Raw genomic sequence first — 7,839 nt, 5'->3', positions numbered from 1 at the left:
AAAGCCAACCAGACTCAAAGAAATTCAATGCATACGCTCTTAAAGAGAGTTATAGACAGTTGACGTCTATGATTAAGTATGTTAGCAATGATTGTGATACCAGTACTGCAAGTTTCTCGGCTGCAAATGTATGGTAAAAATTTGGAATTTTGAAGGACACATGGTTAGCATGTGGTCACTTTTTGAAGATTTCGAGAATGAAGAAAAGATAATACTGAGTGCATTGAAGATACTTCTTTGTCTAGAAAAACAATAAAAGACAGAATCCTAAAATTGGAGGAAAATGTAAAAGAACAACAAAACATGACAAGTACTTTCCTTATATTTCACTGTGTCTTGACGAAGGTAACAGATTTAACTAAATCTGTCCATTTATTTTTCAGTCAGCGTAAGTTGATCCCTGACAGTTGCAGTGGGCTGGGCGCAGTAGTTTCGCGCGCTTACCTCAACCAATAACGTAACACGATTCTGTAAACGTCTGTATGGTAATGTCTCACTGTCGCCACAGCGGTGTAGACGGCTACTGTTTTCTCATGCAGACGTTAGCGTTTCACAGTTGAAAGCTGGCAACAGCGCTACGAGCTGTCAGGTATCTTGTTACAATGTCTGGACTATAGCCCTGTTCGCTCGATATTATGTTGTAAATGATGTAAAAGAACAGTTGATTGCTGCAGTATCGTTGCAGCCAACTACTAAGGGCATAGATATTTGTACAGCTGTTAAAAATTAGCTTACTGAAAAGGAAACAAATTTAAGGAAAATTCTTTCAATGACGTCTAATGGTGCACCCAAGATAGTTGGCAAAAAATGGTGTGACTAGTTTATTCCAAGCACATATTGAACATTCTGTTCTTGATTTCCACTGCATCATACATCAACAAGCTTAGTTTTTTTTATCCAACCTCAGCAACTGTAGTCGCATATAACGATGTAATAAGAAACCAGTTGCATAAAAGAAATTTAATTCCTGCACCGGTTTCGACCATAGGTATAAGCTTTTGCAAAAAAAAAAAAAAAAAAAAAAAAAATTAGATTTATTATATGCAACTGGGTGCTTATTGTTACGTTTTGCACATAAACAAGCTTTATGTGCAAAGGGTGGTTTCGCTTCCGTTGATACAATTATGGTCATAGTCAAACAAAAATAAAAGTAAGTTCGAAGGTTTGTTAGAAGAAGTCAGCTCGTTGTACAATATTCCCTGGCTGAGCGACGACAATGCACTTCAAAGATTTATGGATTGTTTTGAAGAAATCAGGCTATTTTTCAAAATGAGGGAAAAACTGTGCAGTTCTCTCAGTTGACTGATATTATGTAGCTTACAAAATTGATGTTCTTTACCAACAAGTGCCAGCACTTCCTTGATTTGAACGTAAAGCTTCAGGGCACAATCAAAACAATTACTGTTGTGATATAGCTTATTCGCGCATTTGAGGTTAAACTGCAAATTTTCAATAACGATATTGTTTCCAAAAGCTTCAAATACTTCCCAAATTTCCAAAAAAAGATTACCACCGATTTGGATTTACACAAAAGGCAGACGAAGATAAGGTCACCGAGGAATTTTCTTCGCTAGTACATTATCCAGTCGAAGAATTTTCATCCAGATTTTCTCATTTCAAGCAGTTGTGGGAAACACTAACGTCTATTATGTATCCAAATGTCATTTCATTGGATAAACTAAACTATTCTAAATTTGATATGAAAGTATTTAATTTTTCGTAGCAGATCCCAAATTTCTGTGCACTTAATCGAATGTACTATTTTAGTGGAAACGTCCATAAAATAAGCGAGGAATAAAGGGTAATATGAGGTATTAAAATTTAGTTCTACCAGTAGGTTGATGGTACGCCTTGATCGCATTAAACACTTTTATTTGGCAAAAAAGGCCACATAGATGTACAAAGGTTCACTATCTCTACCCTAGACACACCAAACTGCGGGTACGTCGACTGATTCTTTTCGCTAGCTTTTCCAAATAGCCCAGGCATGCTTTTCGGGGCTAAAGTCGGGTGATGTAGCGGACCAGCCCAGGTGTGGCAGGGTGCGTCAGTGTACCTAAAATCAGGAACATATGCATGCAGCCCTGTGAAGGCGGCTGTTCCCATCTTGGAAGACTGGAACTCATCGTCATGTTGTAGAAGATAGGGCATCACTTGCTCATCGATAATACCGCAATAAATATTCAGGGTCACGTACATGGTTATAAGAATGATTTGACCCAAGCCGTGTTCGTAAAACACCCCCAAAACATCATAGAACCACTTACAGCCAGAACTACACCCTCCACATGCTGCTGATGAAACTCTGGCGCTCTCGACACTCCCCCAGTTGAAAAGGGGAAAAATTGAGATTCGTCGGATCACACTACACGTTTGCAGTCATCTACTATAGAGTTGTTTGACTCGTTGCAGACGAGCTGTATTTAAGTGCCGTTGTAGACAGTGGCCTTTTGCGAGGTATCAGACTCCAAAAATCCTTCGCACGAACTTACTTTCATGATGTTCACTTGGAAACTGGTTGAGACTGTGACTTATCAGGGTGCCACGCAACGTGTTTTTGACCGTGATATTAACTGAATGAAGTACATTTGAGTGGATGCCTGTACCATCTGTACTGGCGACATTCACTTAATGTTGCTATGGTGTTTTGACAGTTGGTTGAGATGCGAATGCCAGAATGGACGAACAAGAGCCATCAAGGTATCAACCAGCGCAGTTTAGTATTTGCATAGTGCTAGCATCCGCTAGACAGCGTTGCTGGCATGGTTTCCCATTGTACGAGCGTAACAGAGCACCAGAGATAGAATATATCGGATGCTGAGGAGGGTGGAGCAGGTGGAGCAGTGTCCGATGGCGGCGGCCGTGAAGCATTCCGCCGGCGCTGGTCCACCTCGTGGGTGCGAACGACAGGAGGCGAGAAACAGTTGCAAGGCTTGATCCCTCGTGTGTGCGGAGCGTAGTTTGGTGATCTGCTGCTTCAAAGTTCTGACAAAACATTCCGCTTCGCCGTTTGACTCTGGATGGAACGGTGCACTACTTAGATGCTGTATGCCATTGCGTTCACAGAATGTTTGGAATTCATTTGACGTGAACTGCGGTCCGTTGTCTGACACTATTACTTCTGGTAATCCTTCTAGGCAAAAAATCGATGACAACACCTGGATTGTGCAACGTGATGTTGTCGAGTTCATTGGCACAGCGAAAGAAAACTTGCAGTACGAGTCAAACACAATCAACAAGGGAGTGAAACTTCCTGGCAGATTAAAACTGTGTGCCCGACCGAGACTCGAACTCGGGACCTTTGCCTTTCGCGGGCAAATGCTCTACCAACTGAGCTACCGAAGCACGACTCACGCCCGGTACTCACAGCTTTACTTCTGCCAGTACCTCGTCTCCTACCTTCCAAACTTTACAGAAGCTCTCCTGCGAACCTTGCAGAACTAGCACTCCTGAAAGAAAGGATATTGCGGAGACATGGTTTAGCCACAGCCTGGGGGATGTTTCCAGAATGAGATTTTCACTCTGCAGCGGAGTGTGCGCTGATATGAAACTTCCTGGCAGATTAAAACTGTGTGCCCGACCGAGACTCGAACTCGGGACCTTTGCCTTTCGCGGGCAAGTGCTCTACTAAGTTTCATATCAGCGCACACTCCGCTGCAGAGTGAAAATCTCATTCTGGAAACATCCCCCAGGCTGTGGCTAAGCTATGTCTCCGCAGTATCCTTTCTTTCAGGAGTGCTAGTTCTGCAAGGTTCGCAGGAGAGCTTCTGTAAAGTTTGGAAGGTAGGAGACGAGGTACTGGCAGAAGTAAAGCTGTGAGTACCGGGCGTGAGTCGTGCTTCGGTAGCTCAGTTGGTTGCCGGCGCGGTAGCTCAGCGTGTTCGGTCAGAGAGCCGTTTGGCCTCTGTAATAAAAAACTGGGTGGAAGGATCAACCACCGAACTTGAACAGGATGTCTTGCGACGTCCGCAACGACCGATCACAATGATCAATAACGAACAAAATGCAAAAAAAAAAAAAAAGTTGGTAGAGCACTTGCCCGCGAAAGGCAAAGGTCCCGAGTTCGAGTCTCGGTCGGGCACACAGTTTTAATTTGCCAGGAAGTTTCATATCAGCGCACACTCCGCTGCAGAGTGAAAATCTCATTCTGGAAACAAGGGAGTGTTCCAAAAAGGTCCGGAAAAGTCTATCTGCACACGTTGCCATGGCAATTGCGACTAAGGCCAAGCAGACAATTTTTGTGGCGGAGCGGACTGATTTTCTGCACATGCGTGACACTGTGGCGCCATCTGTTCTATTTGGGTGTCCATACCCTGCCAAATACAGTGTCGGCGCACTGTTTCGTACAGACAATCCCCCAGTGTCTTTGGTGAAGTAACTGCAACACTTCTTTTTACAAAGCTTTAGAGATCAACACAGCAGACTGTCCACTGTCATTTTGAACAAGAATCACCCTTTCTGTATAGCGAGGCTATGCCGATGTGCAAAGTATCGCCCCACTACAGAGTTCTTTATGCTATGCAAGGAACGAGGCCAAGATATGCGAATTTAGTTAAGCACAACATTCAGATCAGGAACAGTTTCAGTGACCTGTGAAATGTCCTTGTAGTTCAGTGGAAAAGATTTAAGCAATTCAGAATCCTGAGCATCGATGTGACAACAAGATACAGCAGAAGCGTCAAAGTCAGTACCAGGGCCAATCGGAACACGTGAAGGCGCGTCCGCATTGCCATGTTGCGCTGTCGGACGATACACAATCTCGTACTGATATTGAGATAACAACGAAGCCCATCTTTCGAATTTTTGGGCAGTTGGTACAGGAACCGGTTTCGTCGGATGAAACAAAGACTGAAAAGGCTTGTGATCAGTTACCAAGAAGAATTTTCTGGTGAAATTGGGTGGCCTAATACACAATAGCCATAGCCTCTTTTTCAGTTTGTGAATAGTTACAGTGAGCTTTGAACAACACTTACGAGGCGTAAGCAATTGGTCTGTCTTCATCACCAATTCTGTGCGAAAGCACTGCACAGATACCGTACGAGGAAGCGTCAAATTGCACTACAACTGTTTTGTCAGGATCAAAGTGAACTAAGCATCGATCACTGAGCAATGCATCTTTAAATTATTGAAAAGCTACTTGACACTCGTCTGTCGAAACAAAGGGGACAGTCTTGTGACGCAAGCGATCCAATGGAGCTGCAATTTGTGCATCATTCGAAATAAACCGAATATAATAGCTGATTTTCCCTAAAACGGATTGCAATTCTGTGACATTCGGAGGAAATAGCAAATCTCGTATGGCTAACAAATGCGACTGAAGAGGATGTACACCTTGACTGTTTATAACACGACCAAGATACTGCAATTCAGCTTTAAAAAAAATCAGACTTATCCCGTCAACCCTTTAGTCTTGCAACATACGAAACGAAGCACATACATTTGCAATATATTCTTGAGGTGTACGACCTGCTACTACAATATCGTCCAAATAGTTTGAACAGTTTGGCACTTGTGCAGTTAGCTGTTCCAAATACCGTTGAAAAATTTCAGGTGCAGAAGCACTGCAAAAAGTCAAACGCAAATATTTAAGCAATCCCAAGTGAGCATTTACTACACACACTTTTTGAGATTCTTCATCGAGCGATATTTGAAGATAGGAGACGCGCATTTCAATTTTAGAAAAGTAGCGTCCAGCGCGTAATTTGTCCATAAGATCGTCTGGGCGTGGCAATGGATAAGGATGAAGGACAGTTTATGGGTTGACAGTAGACTTAAAGTCAACACTGCGTTGCCGTCTGTCAGGAGATGGTTTCCCTTTGGCCATTGGTCCTCCCTTCGCGGGAATAAGTTTAGGGTTATTAAGCCTCTCCCAGTGCCTTGGACGGCCTCATCTCGGCTCTCCCGCCGGGAGGAGATTATTTTAACTCGGCTGCGTATTGGGCACTGCCTTTCTAGCAATCGTCATTTACTAAGTGGCGCTATCCCACCGCTTTATACACATTGCGCCCAACTTATAACTGTCCGCCACTTCCTGCTGGAATGCCCTTTTTTTTAACAATTTACGTTCCGGCTTGGGTTTGCTGTCTGATTTATCAGCCGTTTTAGCGAATGACCGGACTGTCGACCGCGTTTTACTTTTTATCCGTCGAAGCAATATGGCGAAGGCGATTTAATTTTTAGTTTTGGACCTCCATTTCTGTATGGTGTCTTCCATAGCCGTCGTGCGGTAGCGTTCTCGCTTCCCACGCCCGGGTTTCCGGGTTCGATTCCCGACGGGGTCAGGGATTTTCTCTGCCTCGTGACGACTGGGTGTTGTGTGCTGTCCTTAGGTTAGTTAGGTTTAAGTAGTTCTAAGTTCTAGAGGACTGATGACCATAGATGTTAAGTCCCATAGTGCTCAGAGCCATTTGAATCATTTTTTCTTCCATAGCCCGTTTTCCACGTGACTGTCTCCTATTCTGTCCATAAGGACTGACGTATAGTCGTTTAATTCCTCTCTGTGTTCGTGTTCTATAGTTTTGACTTGGGCGCGTATGACTGCAGTTGTTTCAGCGCCCTAAAGCAAAACAAAACAAAACAAGCAACAGTGGACTTGCCCATTGTCTAGCTGATATGGGCGCAATAACTCCTATCTTGCAGTTCTTTAAGTTCGGCAGCGACGTTGTCCCGTAATGCAATGGGAACAGTTGTGGCCCAGCAAAATTTCGGCTGAGCATTGTCTTTCAGAGTAATATGTGTAACAAAATGGTTAACTCTGCCTAAACCTTCAGAAAAAGAGTTTCGGGAATTATTTGAGCAAGCTAGCTCCACTATCTTTTGCATTGAATGCAGACATTGACAACACATTGTCCTGAATATTAAAGCCAAACAAATCAAAAGCATCGAGACCAAGTACGTTCTCATGCTCGCCTGATTGTAGCACTGTAAAAGTCACCGTTCACGTATGCGTATGCAAGTATTAACTCTGTTCGCCTGTGTAGCGAACTGCTTACGCGGCATGGGAGGTTGTTTATTTGGCTTGGATAGGCAAGCCACCGATGCGAAATGAGGTGATCGCAACTTCGGGATGCAACCCGACAAATAGGTGGCTGCTCAGATGTATAAGCTGACAAGGCACCGGATTCGTACTGGTCTAGTATTTGCACTTCCTGCTGAAATGGTGGATCGGACTGTTTCAGAACCTGTTCTCCGAGTTTGACTTCAGGTACATTGTACACGATCGCGTCACACAACATACCATGTGAATGTTTTTTTGCAATTGATACCAAGCTACCACATTCACTTGCTGGTCATAATAGTTTGTTAGGGCCTGAACCACCTTTTCATAACTAACTTCAATCGGAGTGGCGTTAGAAAAGAGTTTTTCAATTAATCTGAACACTGCACTTCCTACCGCTGATAACAGTGTAAGTAGTCTGTTCAGGTTTTTATATTGGTAACGCCACGTAGACTGTATATGAAAATCACTGTCTGTGCTGTGTGCAGTCTGTGGCTAGTTTGCATTGTTGTCTGCCATTGTAGTGTTGGGCAGCTGGATGTTAACAGCGCGTAGCGTTGCGCAGTTGGAGGTGAGCCGCCAGCAGTGGTGGATGTGGGGAGAGAGATGGCGGAGTTTTGAAATTTGTAATACTGGATATTATGAACTGCTATGTATATTATGATTTTTCAACACTATTAAGGTAAATACATTGTTTACTCTCTATCAAAATCTTTCATTTGCTAACTATGCCTATCAGTAATTAGTGCCTTCCGTAGTTTGAATCTTTTATTTAGCTGGCAGTAGTGGCGCTCGCTGTATTGCAGTAGTTCGAGTAACCAAGATTTTTGTGAGGTAAGCGA

The 7,839-nt window shown here is 43.5% G+C and overlaps 1 non-coding gene across 1 annotated transcript; it reads right to left on the bottom strand.

Moving 5' to 3' along the window:
• Positions 1–3,271: 3,271 nt before the first annotated feature.
• Trnas-cga (transfer RNA serine (anticodon CGA)) lies at positions 3,272–3,346 on the bottom strand. Its single transcript has one exon. It is a non-coding gene; the product is annotated as a tRNA-Ser (tRNA).
• Positions 3,347–7,839: the final 4,493 nt, after the last annotated feature.

The sequence above is a fragment of the Schistocerca cancellata genome, chromosome 2, assembly GCF_023864275.1.
Source record: "Schistocerca cancellata isolate TAMUIC-IGC-003103 chromosome 2, iqSchCanc2.1, whole genome shotgun sequence".
Classification (NCBI taxonomy): domain Eukaryota; kingdom Metazoa; phylum Arthropoda; class Insecta; order Orthoptera; family Acrididae; genus Schistocerca; species Schistocerca cancellata.
The sequence above is the reverse complement of the archived record's forward strand: the minus strand, read 5'-3'. Positions and strand labels throughout refer to the sequence as shown.